The sequence below is a fragment of the Hibiscus syriacus genome, unplaced genomic scaffold (genome assembly GCF_006381635.1).
Source record: "Hibiscus syriacus cultivar Baekdansim isolate YM2019G1 unplaced genomic scaffold, ASM638163v2 tig00116958_pilon, whole genome shotgun sequence".
Classification (NCBI taxonomy): domain Eukaryota; kingdom Viridiplantae; phylum Streptophyta; class Magnoliopsida; order Malvales; family Malvaceae; genus Hibiscus; species Hibiscus syriacus.
The window spans coordinates 1140919-1160944 of NW_024063484.1; the positions used below are offsets into that span (position 1 = coordinate 1140919).

Sequence of the window (20026 nt, forward strand, 5' to 3'; positions counted from 1 at the left end):
TTATCAATAATTAGTTGGATTAGTGAGATAAGACATTTGATCTTTTAAGAAAAATCAGGGGTTCAAATCCTGACGTTTGCGAATGGAGCAAACTAGGTTGGGAGGGTCGCCCTCGCCTCCGCAGTACCCGATACAAATTGTCAGTCAATAGATCGGATATCAATGATTAATTAAAAAAAGAATTATTGTTATTTTTTGAGGTCATGTGTGTCAAACACCATAAGTAATAGAAATATGAGTGTTTAATATCAAATGGTTGAAAGTTATCTTTAAACATATACTACATTGTACTTATATTAAATTAATAAAAAAATATTATTATCAAAATTAATTGTTACAGAATATATTCGAAATAATAAGTCTAATAATTTATTTCAAAATCGTCAATTATAAGTTGGTCTATTAAAATGAAATCTTAAGCCTCTTAAATAACATTTAAAGTTTGAATTTTAACATCGTTAATGAAATAAATTACATTGAGAATATCATATCATAGTAAATTCTTATAATATATGGTTTGAATTAATTGATTGATAACTTATATATAAATAATTATATAAAAATTAATCAAAATAATGTATAATAAGATTTAAATTAACATAAAATAAGAATATAACTAACATGTTTAGATTTTTTTCTTAGTGCATTAATAATATATACACACTATACAAATGTGGCTGCTCGAATTTGGTTTTCTGGAGAGAACAAATTTTAGACTTTGTTTTTTTTTTAATTTATAATGATTACAAAGTAATATATGTTTAATTTTTTTTTACTTTATTGACAATGCACACAGATATAATAGTGAATTCATAAATATTTTTTAGGGTAGATATACATATGTTAATTAATATATTTTTTCATAAAGGGTTAAGTACAAAAAAAACCATGTGGACACAATCAATAAAATATGTAACTAATAGAAGAAAATTCAAATTTTATGGTAGACACAAACCTATCATACATACAAAGTTACTCGAACTCAAAGTCTTTATTTTATTAATCTATAATAATTACAAAGTAGTATTTATTTGAAAAACTTTCAACCATTTAACGATGAATGCTCAAATATCTCTACATACGATGTGCTCGAATGAATCTGAAATCTCTAAGGATAACAACAAAATGGAGCTATGTGTTGGGTTGGGGGCCACTATTTTCATGATTTTTTTATCATTAAAAATATATATGGATAAATATCTATTTAAATCTTCAAAATTTAGTTTATTTTGATTTTGTCTCTCTCATTTTCTATTGTTAGTTATACATTATCCTCCTTGAATTAAAATCCGGATTTCGTCTTTGAATAACATTATACTTTTAATCACTTACTTAACTTAATTCATTTTAAGAGAATAATATTTTGTTTTACCTCTAAATCTGTGGAAAGGTTTAATAAATTTTATACTTTCTTTTTTGAAAATAATAAATTATAGACTTGAATGTTGATTGATAATGGGTGAAAAGTAAAGAAGGGTTTGAGTTGGACAAGTTGTAGCCACATGTAGACGCTCTATAATATTTGGTGCGGTTGATGGGGTAACCGTTTCTTATCGACCAAATGTCGGCGAGGTTGAATTTGACTGACCCTATCATTACAATTAAATTTATATTTATTTTGTCTAAATTACTTCTTCAAACTATATTATTATAAAAAATTTCATGACATCTTTGCCATGATCCACATGTCGTGAAACTCGAATTTTCAAGTCAACGTTCGAGCATTGACTCATAGTTTAATTGAATATATTAAATATATTGTCGGAACCAATTAATTTATCGATTGTCTTAATTACGAAAATTATAAATTAAAATTAAAATTTGAAATATTTGATTCGAATTAGTACATTTGATCGATTGAAATTACCACTGAAAATGCTAAAAAAATATTAGATGATAAAATAAAAATAAATACGAGGAAAAAATTCTAAGATAAAACAAGTAACAGAGATAATTAAAAGTTAGTAAAAAAAGAAAATAATGAAAAATAATAAAGAAAATAAAATTAATAAAATAAAATAAGTAAAAGGGTTAGTTAAAAAAATAAAATAAGAATAAACTAAAAATAAAATAAAATATTTAAACTTAAACCGTGAAAGAAAAAAATAATAAATAAAACAAAAATGACTAAATTAAAATAAAAGTAAAATAGAGGTTCAAAATAAAAACAAATGCAATTAGTGACCAAATTGAAAGAAATAAAAACACAACTCCATAGATGCAAATGAGGAACTCTCTAATGACCCATGCCTTGGTTAACCCAAAAATCTATGAAAATCAAAAACACTTTGATTTTCACGTGTGAATTCATTTCATTTCTGATACCCTTATTGCTCTCTCCTCTTCTCTCTGTCCTCGTATTTGCCGAGAGAAAAACGCAACTCCTCGGGCCATCGAAAATTGGTGGCCACGGGGAGCAAAACACCGTGGAAGACCTCATTCGAACCTCTCATTCGAATATCAATCCCTCGAGCCCCTCTCTGTTAACCTTATCTTTAAAATAAGTACCCAAAACTCTAAAAAAAATCAGATCCGAAAAACAATGATTCTTTACCTTTCGGTGGTGAGTTCGTCTAGTTCCAGTGAAGTCTACGAGGTAAGTGCTTTTTTCTGTTTGGGTTTTTCTCTGTTCGAATGGGTTTTCCCGTATCTTTCTACCGTTTTTTCCTTGTGTATTTTCCTGTGTAAAACGTCTGTATTCGATATGCCCTAAAAAATGAGATATTACAACTTATTTATAGATACAAAAGACCTATTTTTAGTCTTATTTTGAGTGTTTGATTCCAAAATAACACTATCATTTGTGTTTGTTGGTGATGGGGTTACGTTCGTCAGACAGTTCGGGGCTAACCGAAAAATGAGACGGCTGACTTGATGCGAGGGAACGACGCTGTGCAGAGAAGAGGGATCGATTCTGGGCTCCACTATTTCCGGGTCGCATGCTAGACCCCTGTTAGGCTGCTACACATGCGGGCCTGACTTGTAATGTTGGTCTTGTAGCCTGTAACCAAACAAAGCAAGTGATAAATATAAATATAATATATAAATATTATAAGTGTAAAAATATATGATATATGTGTCACATAGGACGAAATGACGTGTCTACAGCTGCCCCTCTTTGTCCTTTTTCGTGGAACGAAAAATAGGACAAAGATAAAAAGACACGAATTTTCGTTCGGTGGAGTTGAAAATTGACTCTGATATTTCAGTTAAATATAACTCCCTGTCGAATTGAGTTACAGATGACTCATCCGTCGCGAAGTCGAGTTCAACTTGAAATGATATAGAATTGAAGCCGCAGTTCAGAATTTGAATTAGAATGTGACTTCTTATTGCCAAATTGTAGTCCACTTCGGTCTTCTTCTCGATTGAAAGACCTTGGTTGGAAGATTTAACTGGAAAGTAATTCATTGATTCTACCATGTGGTTGATAAGTCCCCGAGCTTAATATAATCGAACTCGAAGGGTCTTCGTTGACAGATAGCTTTTATCGACTTAAGCTATGCTGCCGGGAAACGTTTTTCTTGTTACTGAGGCACGGTTAACCCGGGTCTTCTTATCGACTTGAAAACCTCGATTGTAACTGGACAGTAGTGTGATTGAGGTGTCATCGAGCTGAATGGAATCGAACTCGACAAATTTATTGACAGATAGCCCTTCTAGCCTTGAGCTATGCTATAAATCTGATTCGCCTCTGAGCTGAGTATAATCGAACTCGAAGGTCTTTGGTTGGCAGATAACCCTTCTCGACTTAAGTTATGCTGCAAATGATGTGCCCTCAAAGTTGAGTGTAATCGAACTTGGGGGTCTTTGGCAGATAGCCCTTCTCGACTTAAGCTATGCTGCAAATGATGTGCCGTTGAGCTGAGCGTAGTCGAACTCAAAGGTTTTTTGTTGGCAGACAACCCTTCTAGACTTAAGTCGTGCTACAAATGATATGTCTTGGAGCTGAGCGTAGTCGAACTCGAAGGTCTTTGGTGACAGATAACCCTTCTAGCCTTGAGTTATGTTGTGAATGATATGCCCTCGAAGATGAGTGTAATCGAACTTGGGGGTCTTTCGCAGATAGCCCTTCTCGACTTAAGTTATGCTGCAAATGATGTGCCTTGGAGCTGAGCGTAGTCGAACTCGAAGGTCTTTTGTTGCCAGATAACCCTTCTCGACTTAAGTTATGCTGTAAATGATGTGCCCTCGAAGCTGAGTGTAATCGAACTCGGGGGTCTTTGGCAGATAACCCTTCTCGACTTAAGCTATGCTGCAAATGATGTGTCGTTGAGCTGAGTGTAGTCGAACTCAAAGGTCTTTTGTTGGCAGACAACCCTTCTAGACTTAAGTTGTGCTGCAAATGATATGCCTTGGAGCTGAGCGTAGTTGAACTCGAAGGTATTTGGTGACAGATAACCCTTCTAGCCTTGAGTTATCCTGTGAATGATATGCCCTCAAAGTTGAGTGTAATCGGACTCGGGGGTCTTTGGCAGATAGCCCTTCTCGACTTAAGCTATGTTGCAAATGATGTGCATTGGAGCTGAGCGTAGTCGAACTTGAAGGTCTTTGGTTGGCAAATAGCCCTTCTTGTCTTGAGCTATATTGCAAATGTTGTCTTAAAAAATGGCTTTTTTTCACAGGTCTAAGCCGGTCGTAGTTCTTTAGGTGGTTCCTCTGAGCGAGTCTGAACCAAATGAGACGATCTTTGAATGACTCCCCTTTTACGGGAAAGCCCACTGATGAATTCTGTCAGCCGAATATCTTCCGTCGTGGAATTTAAATCTGGCTTGAAAACATTAACTTGAAATATATTGTTCGTTGTTGAGTTGAGCCGAACTGGATTTGTTCTAACTGGTTCTCGAACTCATCTGAAGTTGACTTTAAGATCTGTAGATATGTCACGTCGGTTACCATTGGGTTAAGCAACCACCATCGTTCTTTTAATATGCTTATGAATCGAGTATCCTTCATCCTGCAGTCGAAACTTGACTCTAAAAGCTGCAAAAAATCATGTATGCTAAAATAATGAATGTGATGCACCTAGGTATGTCTAAGATGCATGCAGCATAAATGAATTATGGTTTATCTCTTGGACTAGAGTTTCGTGTTTTGTCCGCCAATCTGGTCCATGGAATCGATCATGCCCTATTATCTTTTCGAGCTTTGGCTTTACAGACCTTTCATATCTGAGATTGTTCTGTTTGAAAATGTTTTTCCTCATTTTTCTTATTTTAGGAGGGAAAATGATAAAAAATGTTGTAAAATATTGTTCGCAATTGAATCAAATTGTAAACGTGAGTTGAAAGAATATCAAAGGAATCAAGAGCTCTTTTAATGCTTTCAGAGTTACAACTCTTTGACAAATGTTCAAATGGATGAGTTGGATTTAGGTTGACCTCCTTTCTAAGGTTTTGGTAACCCAAAAATGTCATTTTTTGAAATATCGCAACATACTTTGGCATTTCAATTGGGTGCGGACAAAATGGCGCAACTAGCATGATCAATTACTAGACCTTTTTATTTCGGTCCTCTGAAATATCCCATTTGTTCAAGCTTTGTAGGCTCCTCTAACAAAGGCAGTAAAAAAAATATCGGCCTAAAAATGAAATTTTTGAGTGCTCGTGTGTAGTTGACTATAACAGTTGTTCCTTTACTCCTTTAGTCCATCATTACCAAAAATTCCTTGCTTAGATAAATTTGATTTAATTTGTCGTTATCTGGCTAGCTGAATCCATAAAGCCGGGGCATTTAACCAATTGCTTTAGAGGGACAACTTAACATTATAATCAGTTTTATCAAGTTCACTGAAGGGTTCATCTCATCACAAAGTCTTCGGCCAGACAATAGCAGTGGAGAAAACACTGAATTTCCAAGTGTTCGAGCAATGTCATGGTTTGAAATTAATCTATTCATAAGGCCAGGGCTTTCAAGTTTCCTCTATAACCAATTACCTTAGTGGAATAACTCATCTTTACGGATTTAATTTCTTAAGATTGTCAAGAATAACCTGTTATAGTCTAGGTGTTGTTGAAAGTCAAAAATTTCATCTTTAGAGTTTAATTTTCAAGCAACTGACCTAAACTAGATTCACTTACTTGACTATTCTATCTGTAAAGATCATGATAATCATTTAACGTCTTAAACAAAAACTATAGTAATTGTCATATGCAAATGATGCCCCATGTTGTCCGTACCTTATCAAAGGAAAATGTTACATTGGTTAACTACAAGAGTAGGGTACGGTGTTTGAGTGTATATTCTGGGTAAAGTTAAAATCCTTGTTTTAAATCATGTTACTTCGTCAAAGATCTGTAACTTTGAACTATTTACAGAGTTTCTTAATTCAAATGATATTCAAAGAATTACAAGTTTGCAAATGTGATTCATTGCTTAACGTCTTTAAAGTAACATAAATTTATTTAAAAGTCCTTACAAAAACTTGAGAAAAAAATGAAAAATAAATTCAAACAAAATGCCTCAAATGATGAAATGATCTTCCTCACTTGGATGCCCCCAAGTTGTTGAAGTCGATCCAGTTCAGGCTACGCATCTTCTGCACGACTCTCTTGAATGCGTAACAATTCTCAATTGTGTGCCCTGAGACACCGCTGTGATATTCACAATTAGCATTCTCGTCATACCACTTGGGGTATGGGGACTTCATGGTTTTCACCAGGTATGGTGACACTACATGGGTGTCAAGAAGTTGTTGGTAAAGCTCTTTGTAGGTCCTGGGAATAGAATCAAAATGTTCACATTTTTTACGAGATATGTGAATATAATAAAAAAGAAAAATAATGTGAAATATGCAGGAATGCATGATGCATGCAATGTTCGAGGCATTGATCAAAAAATGTGTATGTTATTAGAAATAATCCTTATTGGGGACAAAAGTGTTTTATCTTTTAAGAGACAAAAATATCCTGACAGCTTCTGACATATTGACTAGTCTTCTGCCTTCGTCTGTCACCGGTTGAATAACCTGTCAAACCACTCTGGCTTCTCTGGATGAACCGTGAAAATGTTGAGTTGCTTTTTGTACTGGCCCAAGAAGTCTCGAATGACTGCATCTCTGGCATTTATCTTTTGTTGAACTTGTTCCCAGCGAATACATCATTGGAGCCCTCAATTGATAGGAACTATGTGAAGTTCATTTGTCTGTTTCTTGAATTCGACAGCAAGGGTCTCCAATTTCAGCTATCGTTTTGCCATTGTTGTCTTTGAAGGGACTCTCTTCATCTTGCCGCTACAACCTTTGCCAGTCAGTTCTTCAAAGATAGACTTTCATTGTGCTTGATGTAAACCTGGTTCATTCTGAGTCCTTTATAATGCAGCAGAGTGATACACTCTTCAATTGTGGGCACCGCGTCTTCTGGATTTAATGTGACACATAGTCGCCTTGTAGACTGTCCTCTGTATTTTCATCTCTTGTATTACAACCCCTTTATCTATTAATGCATGTTATTCATGTTTAACAAACACATTTTTGGTGGATCAACACCTCTTTTAAATGATGCAAGTGATGAAAATAAAATAAAATAAAAATGAAAAGAGTTAGTGAGGTGAAAATAATAAAAAATAATCATGAAAAATAAAAATCCTACCCCACATGCTTTAATTCCTACCCGGACATGATCTTTATCCCGCATGCTAATTTCAAACAAATCCTAACCGTATATTTGTCTAGTTCGCATGCTTTGAACAGAAAGTAAGGCAGGAAACAAAAGTAGTCTAGGGTTTGGAATGAGATTTTGGGGTGGGCTCTAATTCTCTGTACTCTCCCGGTTTAGGTTCTAAAAAAGGTACTCGAGTTCTCCTTGCTGGTGCCCCATTGGGCTTGCCAGACCCTTAGTTCTAAGCCTATCACAAGCTTATGTGAACTAAGTTAAACTCGAGATGATACATTCCCTTATGCCCATACGGAGAATAAATTCACATGAAGACATAAGGCATATGAATCCCGAATGTTACTTGCTAGGCCCATACGGAGAATAAATTCCCACAAAGGCGTCGCTTTCGCCCCCACTTAAAAGGTTCGAAGCTCGGGTATAGAGCTAGAGATGACAAATTTGAAAAATATATGAAATCATTAAAAAACGTTAGTACAACTATTTATTTGAAAAAATAATCAAAGATAAATAATAATAATCGAATAAATAAATTAAAATTTAAACTTGTAATTTACACTAAAAAAGACAACCGGAAATTAATTTCGGCCTGACTCACTTATCGGTCCCCAGTGGAGTCGCCAAGCTGTTGGAACCAATTAATCTGAAATATTCTATTCGAATTATTACCTTTGGTCGATTGAAATTACCACTGAAAATGCCAAAAAAATGTTAGATGATAAAATAAAAATAAATACGAGGAAAAAATTATAAGATAAAACAAGTAGTAGAGATAATTAAAAGTTAGTAAAAAAGAAAATAATGAAAAATAATGAAAAATAATAAAGAAAATAAAATAAAAAAAATAAAAAAAGTAAAAGGGTTAGTTAAAAAAATAAAATAAGAATAAAATAAAAATAAAATAAAATATTTAAACTTAAACCGTGAAAGAAAAAAATAATAAATTAAACAAAAATGACTAAATTAAAATAAAAGTAAAATAGAGGTCCAAAATAAAAACAAATGCAATTAGTGACCAAATTGAAAGAAATAAAAACACAACTCCATAGATGCAAATAAGGAACTCTCTAATGACCCATGTCTTAATTAACCCAAAAATCTATGAAAATAAAAAACCCTTGATTTTCACGTGTGAATTCATTTCATTTTTGCTGCCCTTATTGCTCTCTCCTCTTCTCTTTGTCCTCGTATTTGCCGAGAGAAAAATGCAGCTCCACGGGCCACCGAAAATCGATGGCCACGGGGAGCAAAACATCGTGGAAGACCTCCTTCGAACCTCTCCTTCGAATACCAATCCCTCGAGCCCCTCTTTCTTAACCTTATCTTTAAAATAAATACCCAAAACTCTAAAAAAATCAGATCCGAAAAATAATGATTTTTTACCTTTCGGTGGTGAGTTCGTCTAGTTCCAGTGAAGTCTACGAGATAAGAGTTTTTTTTTCTGTTTGGGTTTTTCTCTGTTTGAATGGATTTTCCCGTATCTTTCTACCGTTTTTTCCTTGTGTATTTTCCTATGTAAATCGTCTGTATTATAAGTGTAAAATATATGATATATGTATCACATAGGACGAAATGACGTGTCTACATATATTATGAACGTTCATCGATAAAAATTTGATTTTAATCAGGTGAAAAATTAGTCTTATTGAATATAAAAAAGAAAACTTTTAACCTTGAGATAATAGGAGGGGACTTAGAGTGTACTTTCCCTATTGAAGAAAAGCATAAGATACATGGAGAAATTTTAGTTGATAACAAGTGGCTTTTGGAAGGCTTTTATATAACCTTTTTTCTCTCTTTCTAAAGGTTTTTTCTTCTCTTGTTTCTTAATCTTTCTTTGGTGTTTTCTTCTTTCTTCATCCAAGTTAGAGAACTTAGATGAAAGCTAATTTACCCCTATATATGTTCGAATCTGAGATTTCAAAGAATAACAACTATTTGTTAACCACTTAGATCGTTTGGTTCATGTCTATGTCTTTAAAGTTTAAGTCTCACTAAAAGCTCCATTTGATATTTTAAAACAAATGGATGTAGTATTTTACGTCGGGTTTTTGTTATTCAAAATTTATATATTAATTTCATTTCATTTGCATATAAAAAAAATTCATACTACAAATATATTTTATAGTCACTTTTTGATAATATGATCTCAATTAGATGAGTATTTGATTAGATCGATTAAAATTAAGTAAAAATTTTAAATTGCTTGAGGTGACGAGTATTATTATATTATTCAATTTTTATTTGAATTTTACTTAATTTGATTTGATGAAACTTGAGTTGAGTCAAACATATTTATTTGATTTCTGTTCAAATTTAATTGTACTAAATTATAATATTATGATACTGATTGATTCCAATTTAAACGCATGTCGAATTATGTACAATACGTAACTATAGTCCTTCGTATCTTTCTATTGAAATATGTTATTTTCTTTGTTCATTCTTTAATTTAGATTGACCGTCTGAACCATAAAATCAACGATGTGGTGTGTGAGTTTGTATGTAAAAAGAGTCTGAGTTATTATTACTAAGTTAAATAACATATTTCAATAATTTAAACTTTTAAACTATGTTAAAGTCAAACATGAACAAAGAAAATGAAAATGAAAATCTAGTTTGACTCATTAATAAATTTAAATTAAATGAATAATTAACCATTGTATATGTCATCGTTATTGCATTAAATGATTATTTTTATAATTTTAGATGAAGAGTTATCTTTTATTATTATTATTAATTTAGAGTGTGATTAGATAGTATATATTTTAAAGATTCTTAATCATTTGATAATAAACACTCAAATATCATATATATTTTTATGCTCAAATATGAGACTTTTATATAACAATTATTTTTTTAATCATTAAAGTAACTTAGTTCGTGCAACAAACAAGTATCTCTTATCCTAATAAGCAAAAGATGGTAAATATTTTTTTTACAGAGTTGGGTATATGGGCATAAATATAAGGGATGATAGCCCCACTAAAATCTTCAAATATTCCATTTATTATCAATTATTCAAAAATAAATGTGAAGTTGTCCAATTCTCATGGCCATTACCTGTAACTTGTGAAGTCTACCGCCTATCATCCTATTTTCAAAATATCATATAGAAATTAATTGATAAAAAAATATTCAAACAATAAAAAATGAAATTAGAAAAAAATCTCTTTTTTTAATAGCATATAAAAATTAATTAATAAAAAATAAAGTTACAAAAATTATTTTAAAAATTTACTTTCTTGTTTTGTTTAAATTAATAGAATTATTTTATTTTCTTTATCATTTAACATATAAAATTAAAGTAGCACACGTTCAAAATTGAATTATAAATTTAATAATAACTTTAAAATGAGTAATGTTGATAAGAATAAATCTATCTCGTTTGTCATTGATGACCCACTCATTCTGAATTAGGAGGATAGCCACAACCGACGAGTGAACAATCATTGGCTCGTGTTTCTACGTGAGAGGGAGTTGGTCATAAGGAAGAAAAAATGAGAGATTGTGTCCAAATTATAGAAGGTTCCTCCCCTCTCTTAGTCATGAATAAGGGATATTTGTAGTGACCCTTAATTGGTGGTGCAAGTTTATCTCATTGATTGTTAGTGATTCACCTTTTTCTAGTTTGGATGAAAAGACGTCATCGATAACGACTGTTGGTTGGTTATTCTATGTGAAAGAGAGTTGGTGATCATAAGGAAAAAGAAAGAGAGATTGTGTCTAACTTATAGAAGGTCCCTCTCATCTCTCGGTCATGACTGAAGGGCATTTATAGTGATTCTTAATCGATGAAGTCGGACATAGTGTAATTATGGATATTTGTAAGTCAGTGGGTTAATTGGATATGGTCATCAGATTTTAGCTTTTGCTCCGAGAGATCCTGGTCCATTAAAGGTTTTATCTAAATACTGTTATTTGGTTAGGGGCTTGTGTTTGAGAGATATGAGCTTTTTGAAGGCCTTGACTTGCGAAGAGTTGCTAGATTTTTGAGGTTATTTCTAGAAGTATAATAAATTATCCTCTCTTATTCGAGGGAATGACATAAAGTAGCTTAGTCCGAGACTTACGGTAGAAAATATAACATGCATCTCCCAATTTAATTCAACGACAGAAGTGTTATCGTTGTTATTTTCGGGATAAAGGCAGCTCATTTCTCGACTATGGACCATGTCCAAAATCCAGTGCTTTCAAAAGTTGCATGCAAAAACTTCGATGTTTTCCCTCGAGCTGGATCGCATGAAACTAGATCCAATTCCATTTATCGAATAACCGTATGCAAATCCATTGGCTGCCCATTTGGATCCAGCAGCCTAGCAACGCCCAACTTTTCCCCCAAGGACGGCTGGGACATCAATGGCAGAGGTAGACCTTGTAACGAACTCACATCCTGTGCCAACCCATCATTGATAGCCACCGATTTTGCTTAACCCAGATGATCAACAAAGGGCTTCTGAAACTTAGCTAAGGTAACGTCCAACTTTATGAAATTTGAATAGTGGTTTTCAATGAGTGTCTTCTCCAATTACGTGAACCGGTCATTAAGGATAGTCTCAAGAGAATGGACCCGAACGTCAAGCCCTTGGACTTCGGTTTGAAGCTTTGCAAGGTCAGCTTAATTTTGTGTCGTTTGGCTATAAGTTTGATACCCTTATAATGAAATACAAACAAAAAAAACTAAAGGAAACAACAAAAAGAAATAGAAAAATAAGAAGACAGAGTGCAATAGAAGAAGCAATAGAGGACTAGAGAAGGACTAGATTTGAAAAAGTCTAAAAGAAATTAACCTAATTTAAAGTTAACAAACGATAGAAATGGATGCTAATGAAAATATGACAAAAAAATATGTAATTTTAAGTTAGATGTAACCTAAAACGTGTCATTCTTTACAATATTTTTGGTTGTAACCTAAAATAAAAATAAAAAAATTATAAAACTGAAAAATCTTAGATCCCGATAATTACCAATATTTAATTACAAGCATGGTACTTTAATTTTTTGATCTTCTTTCAAAATTTTAGCTCGAACTTTAATTTTCGATGTTAAGGTAACTTTTAACCGTGTTAGTACCAAAAAGGAAATGTAAATGTACTCATTCTTCCACACACGTAATTGACTTTTGAACCATTTCAAGTGAATCTATGATACTACAGATTCAATAAAAAGGTAAGATTCAAGTATATTCTTAACTTTACTGTGGGTAATAAAATTATGAATTATCAAAAAAAAAAGATTCAAGTATCCGACCCTACCTAACCCAAAAGGTCGATAACAACTCCAAGAAGATAAATCATTTACTTTAAGTCAAGATTCAATCCCAAGTTCCCGAAGAACCATTACGATAATTTTGTTTTCCATCTTTTTATTAACTAGTAACCACTTAAACCGGTCACGCAGTTAATTATTTTAAGAGCCGCAGAATCACCCACAGGATTTCCAAGCATTCGTGTAAATAAATTCAGTGAGTCGGATTGCCTAGAACAGAAGGCAGAAGCATTATCCTAGCATGCAAATCAAGTATTAGAGAAGTGAAAATTAAGGCCAGAAAAACAGGTTAATTTAGTAAGCATGGTGCGGCGTTTTCCCTCCCCATCTCTTTACTTTTAATTTTGAAAAAAACAATAAACTACTATAGGTCTCCTGCTCCCCCTGCAGATAATGACATCTACAATGGTGACAGACGGATTTAATACCAGGAATATCGTGGGCAAGCAGGAGCTGAACAAATTTGGGAAGAAAACGAAATCCTCTTAAATTACATCCTCTTTCTTCGGCCTAAAATTCTGAAGAAAGAAAAAGAAAAAAAACGGCGACAAAGCAAGAGGCTAATCAAATGGTTGAATGAGTCGATAATCACCGCTGTGAAGCATTGCAGTCTCTTCGGAACATCCTCTTTGGAACATCGGTGCAGGGAATGGTGCCCACAAGAATGGGAATCCAAAGCAAAAACACCTCTCCTAGATACATTTATCTCCAATTACTTCGAACTAATCAAGTAAGAACCTGAAAACATCAGTAAGTGAGACAATGCCTTCGACACGGTTACTGTCAGCTTCCACAAATTCTGAAGAAAGAAAAAGAAAAAAAACGGCGACAAAGCAAGAGGCTAATCAAATGGTTGAATGAGTCGATAATCACCGCTGTGAAGCATTGCAGTCTCTTCGGAACATCCTCTTTGGAACATCGGGTGCAGGGAATGGTGCCCACAAGAAATGGGAATCCAAAGCAAAAACACCTCTCCTAGATACATTTATCTCCAATTACTTCGAACTAATCAAGTAAGAACCTGAAAACATCAGTAAGTGAGACAATGCCTTCGACACGGTTACTGTCAGCTTCCACAATGACAAGCCGTCAAACACCTGAAATCAGATTGGGGGAAATAATTTCATACAGTGATATTTTTGCAAAATTATAGTACATGATTTATCAACCAAGGCAGGTACACGTCTACTCAATATATTGCTATACTACACCATCGACAACAAGAACCATCCTTAAAATCGTTATCCTTCTTAAAAAGAAATATGGTTTAAAAAGGAAATAGAGAAAGGCACCAGTGTTCGCCAATTGCTCCATCACTTTAAGCAATGTATCGGTGCGCAAACACATCTGACATCTTTGACTTCTTGTCTCATAAGGAATGTTGGAATCTTGTCCCAATTGCAATGCCTAACGAGTTAATAGAGAAGAAAAATTAGGTAAAAAGTTCAAAGCAAAATAAGATACTGGTTTTCAAACAATAGGATCAGTTGAATCCTAGTAGATATAGTGTATGCTACTTGGAAATGGAAAATATTCTTACTTTTCATTTTTGTAAGAAGGTTAAATGGATTCATTTAACCAGAGGAACACTTGAGCTTTGCTTGGTAGGCAGCTACAAAAAGGGACAGATGAAAAAATTGGAATTGGAGAAAATGAAAAGGTGGAAAACATTTTCTCTTTCCATTGATTTGCTTTGTAGGACAGATGAAAAACTTGAATATTTTCTCTCCACAAATCGGTTTGATAGAGTTTAAAAATTAAAAGAAAACAAAAAAATATCTTTGTAGATTAAAAAGAAAAAGAGTAAATTTAAACGTGATGGACAGTCCTCTAAATATGCAACGCTCGACTCCTCTCCCATTTTCTCTCCTTATATATCATCTTTTCTGGTTGTATCTCAAGGTATTAAGCTTAACCTTGTTCGTAACTTCAACAAAACCAAAATATCTTCTCTTTCCTCCATATACTCTCTTATACCTTCTGTAAAAGTGTTGAACAAACAAGAAGCATACCTTGAACTAACATATTTAATGCGGAACTAAGAGAAGCAGTAGGTCTCAGCATTGCAAATGGCCGACCGCTGGATTCTCCAATTCTTGGAACCCATGTACCCAGAGGGATTGCATAAATTGGTAATTGTAGTATGGGCAGAGAACCAGAACAATGTTTAAAATACCTGCATAAGCCTAGAAAATCAAATTCCGTTGGTTAAGGAAACCATGTACTTCCTAACAAATAAGTAAAATATATATTTTTAGTCAAACTAAATTCTAAAAGGCTCACATTTTAGTATTCCAGAAAGAGAAGCAAGATGTAATAATTGGGGAAACGAACCGTCTTCTGAGGATAAATGGATAACAGGAACTATAGCTACGCCACTTTGCAAAATTTTGAAAGCTACATCCTTTAAATTATCACATGGCCCAGCCTGCATCAACAATAAGGGTAAATGGCACCACTCATAAACACAACTATCAAAAGACATGCTGCCATTACCAAATGGCAAGGAACAAAGGAAACAATAGCACCACTCATAAACACAACTGTCAAAAGACATGCTGCCATTACCAAAGGGCAAGGAACAAAGGAAACAAAAGATAAAGCGTAAAGCCATGAATCAGAATTTATAACAGAAAGGTATGCGAAGATGCAGCCTTCTCAGTATTCCAAACAAAAGAGAGAGTAGCATGTACCATGATGGGGCAAAAGAAAGGAGATGGCAGGGTGCACGTTCTCCATTGAAAACTATTCTACTTGGAACACATACTTTTTTATGAAAACCGTTCTACTTGAACATGGTGTGTGTATTCTAATGAAAACCATTCTACATGAACATGGTTGTCTCATTAGGAGCATGATTATTGATTCTTTCTCATTGCCATCATTACATAGAATCATCATTACTCAAATGGTTATTGATGCACTGATATCATTATATGGAACAAGGTTTGCCTCAAGAGGAGCATGATTATTGATTCTTTCTCATTGCCATCATTACATAGAATCATCATTACTCAAATGGTTATTGATGCACTGATATCATTATATAGAACAAGGTTTGCCTCAAGAGGAGCATAGCTGCATGGAATTACTCCAACCTTGACCCTCATTTTTCATTAATTCCATTCTATACTTCTGGCAGTATTTTCCTCTGTGACAAGATAGCTAGATAATGTTCTAAGGAACACTTTTTAGTTGTTTTTGTCCAGACTAGTAACTCATAATGAGATGCGCTTTCCCCAACAGTAAAATTATTGCAGCTATAAAATACCTAATCTCTGAATATGATATGAACTTGTTTTCTCCCTTAATATAATTCTTAAAATGCACTAAAACCACATTGGAAGTTGAGCTAAAACAAGAATCTGGCAAGACACAATAGCAGAACAACCATCTAGTTACCCTGGTCACCATCCATACCTAACACTACACCAAGATGATGTATGCATATGTCTATACTAAAACATAAGCATACAGATGGAGAAACAGAAAATATATGTGCAAGTGCACTTCATGAAAATAACATCTTTTGTAATTTATCATCCAAGGCAAGCCACTACACAGCACTAACATAGAAGAGATGTTTAGGAATTAATCTCCCATGCCCATCAACTTTCTGGTTCATGTATTCCTTTCCCTCTTTCCAAGCAGAAATAGTGTGTCTCAAGCTCTTCCTCTGTCAGATTTGATCCATGATTTCCAAGCTGCATAAAGAAAAGTGTAAGCATTAAGAGAAATACACAGAATGGAAGATTCATATACAAGACAGTTATCTAGTGTAAATATCTTGAAGCTTTCTAGTTATTTGGAATTAGAACAAAAAACTTTCTTTGTAAACGTTAGAAGAGTTGCTAGTACAAAAAAAAAAGATTCCGCATTGGAAACATACCTCTCTCAAAATCAATATAAAATCCAAAGCACTAAGAACTCCAACAAAATTCCCCTTGGAAAAGTCCCAAAGCGGAGCCGATGCAATACCCTGAAAACGGCTAGACTCAGAAAAGATATGTATCCAACCCTTTATCAGCAACAAGAAAATATGCACGAATGTTATGAAAAACATACAATCATACATAATGTCCATGGAGAAACTAGTTACATGTACGGCTAGAAAAAGCTCCATGAAGCATTAACAAACAAAAAAAAAAACAGAGAGATTTCCACTTCTTTCTTTCATTATTTTTTCTATGTTGGCAGAGTATGTGGCTAGGCAGAACATGTATCTCATCCAACAACTCAGGAAGCATTATATGAAGATAACTTTATTCCCTCCACCGACATCCCGTCACTAAATCCTTTTCCTCAGAATGAACAAAACAGATACCTGCTCAGACAGAATATGAAATGCTTGCTTTACAGGCAAATCAACATCCAAGGCAACAACCTGTAAGGCAAATCTGTCTAAATTAGCAAAATGCATTAACATGCACTGATCGGAATCAAATATGCATAGAAATGAGAAAAAGGGTCAATAGAAATGCATCCAAACATTGCCTGACTCGGGTAGTAGCTCATAAGCAGTATGTGCTGCCAAGAATACAGAGATGCGATGGCGGCAGGCCTGCACATCCTCTTCTGAAATCCTCAGCATTGCTTGGTTCAGTGTTACAGCAGAGATTCGATGCTGCATTGCAGAAAGGCATCAAAATCAACTTAAATATATAAGGTACAGGATAAGTATGCATTAAGAATTTAAATGCAGCAAGCACCAACATATACAGACTACAGAGCTTGCACACATAACTAGATTTGTGAGAACTTAAACTAATGTAAAAAGAATCCAAATCATTAGACTCCATTTGACATTGCCATTGGAACTGCATTTAACTGCAAATGCAAATTCAAACAAGGTCAAAAATTTGGTAAAACAAGAATCTCGATAGAAATGAATTGTTAGCAATCACAAAAAGCAAGTTCCTACACACGATCAACTTTTGTCATTATGATGAGTTCACTTTTGATACCAATTTTTAAATTCAATCTGAAACTAAACTAGGCCTTAAGACTAAAAATAATTTCAGGAAATAGTAATGCATAAAACTATGGAATATAAGTAACTCTTACCATGAGACCAGTATTGACATCCATGTTGTTCGGTACATCCAAAAGAGGTTGCACCTGAGGGACCTGTGCAGGTACATGTTGAGCTTCAAAAGTATTAACTATTCCATACTCACCATTCTTGTGAGGTTGCGGTTCATCATGTCGCCATTCACCATCAACAAGAAACTTGTACTGCAAGTGCAAACCAACAGAAAGCTAAAATATTAGGATTGACATGTTCCATAAGAGCTTGACAATGAAGCCATCCTAACCTAATCATGGCAACAATAGTACTTGACATGCTGAACTGATAAAAATTAGCACCAAAAGAACTAGGAATTACCATATTCATTGAAGTTTTGAGTTTCTGATTCATAGTGGACAAACTAACTAACCTCATGGCAACCATGTGATACGGCACAAACAGCTTGAAAGACATTGGGAGTACCTTCAACCTGCGACATTGGCAGTAGCTCGGCCCACCTTAATTTTCAAACCATTAACCATTAATCCAAATATATACCAACCATAAGCCTAAACATCACAATGTTCACATCAATAACAGCTTTAAATTCAAAAAATTAAAAGAATTACGAAGAGAAAATTGTAGTGTAACCTATTGAAAGAGCCACAAATGAAGACACTTCTCCCACCGTGTGGCCATGTAAATTGAATTGGGAACAGCACCATGCCGGCGTTGGTTACTCTGTCGGCATCCCGGGCCGGATTCATATCCGAAGCAAACATTGGGCAGCCGTCTTATGAATAGAAGTAATTATTAAAAAGGACTTCCGAGCAACCACAATCTTTTTCCAACCTTTTTTCCTTTTAATCACTGCAAAAAATTAACAAAAAAAAAAGAGTAGCAGCCATTATCATCTCAAAACCTCGCTTTTTAGTTGATTGTAAGGAGAAAACCTAACTAGTTCGAAGGATTTTATGAGTTGAAAATAAAAGTTTGTAACTCACCATTCGAGGCAAAAAGAAAGCTTTGAATTTTGTGGGAAATTTTACTGTTAAATGTCTTAACGCTTGAAATTAAATTGGAAAAAAGAAAACAAATGATAAATTATTTGAATTTATAGAACACCCGTAGGGTTTTTGCGATATGAGCGAATCTGATTTTTTTTTCTTTTTATAATTTTTTTTTTAATTTTGAGAAACCTAATAAAAGATGAGGGCTTTGAACGGTAATTATCGGCTTTGTGTTGAGGTAAATTAAGAAGTTGATGGAAATTCTTTATGAATATTTTTTACTGCGGAGTTTTACGGTAAAATTAATAGTGTTTCTAACTGTCCAAACTGTAAAATGTTTTTGCGTTTGTTTATTTGTTCAGCCTTTGTTTTTTTGGGTAATTTTTCTAATAAATCACCGGTGATTGATATATTTAATAATCTAACACCGGTCAGATTATTTTTTCGATCAAACATCCGTAGCAGTAAAGCGCGCCCCTTGAACCGCGTTCCTTGAATCGCGCTATACGCTGATTTGACGTCACGAGGATATAACGCGCCCCTGCCCCGCGATATACGATGATCTGGCGCCACGTGGGTATAGCGCGCCCCCTGATCCGCGCTATACATGTGTATCTAACACGTGAGATATAGCGCGGTGCAGGGGGTGCGCTATACCCCTAAATACATTTCTCCATCCTCCCTATAAATACACTCATCCTCAATCACTTTTATCACACCAAATTCTCTCAAATTCTCTAAATTTCTCTCAAATACTCTATCTTTTTAAGGTATATTTTATAATATTTTTACTATTATGTATTTACTTTATTTAATATTTTACTAATATAATTCTTTTGCAGATATATAATGGAAGACAGTACTTCGCTCGGATAGAAATCATATATCTCTACACTTTGCTGATACAGTAACATTTTAATGTTTTAATTTAATTTAAATTATTAGTAATATTTAGTTGATTTATTTAATGCATGATTATTAGATTAAGAATTAAATATCTCAACACTTTGTTGATACGGTAACATTTTAACGTTTTAATTTAATTTAAATTATTAGTAATAATTAGTTGATTTATTTAATGTATGATTATTAGATTAAGAATTAAATATCTCGACACTTTGCTGATA

At 33.8% G+C, this 20026-nt stretch overlaps 1 pseudogene; it reads right to left on the bottom strand.

The window, feature by feature from the left end:
• Window positions 1-13702: 13702 nt before the first annotated feature.
• Window positions 13703-18957, bottom strand: LOC120189460 (annotated as a pseudogene).
• Between the last annotated feature and the right edge of the window lie 1069 nt (window positions 18958-20026).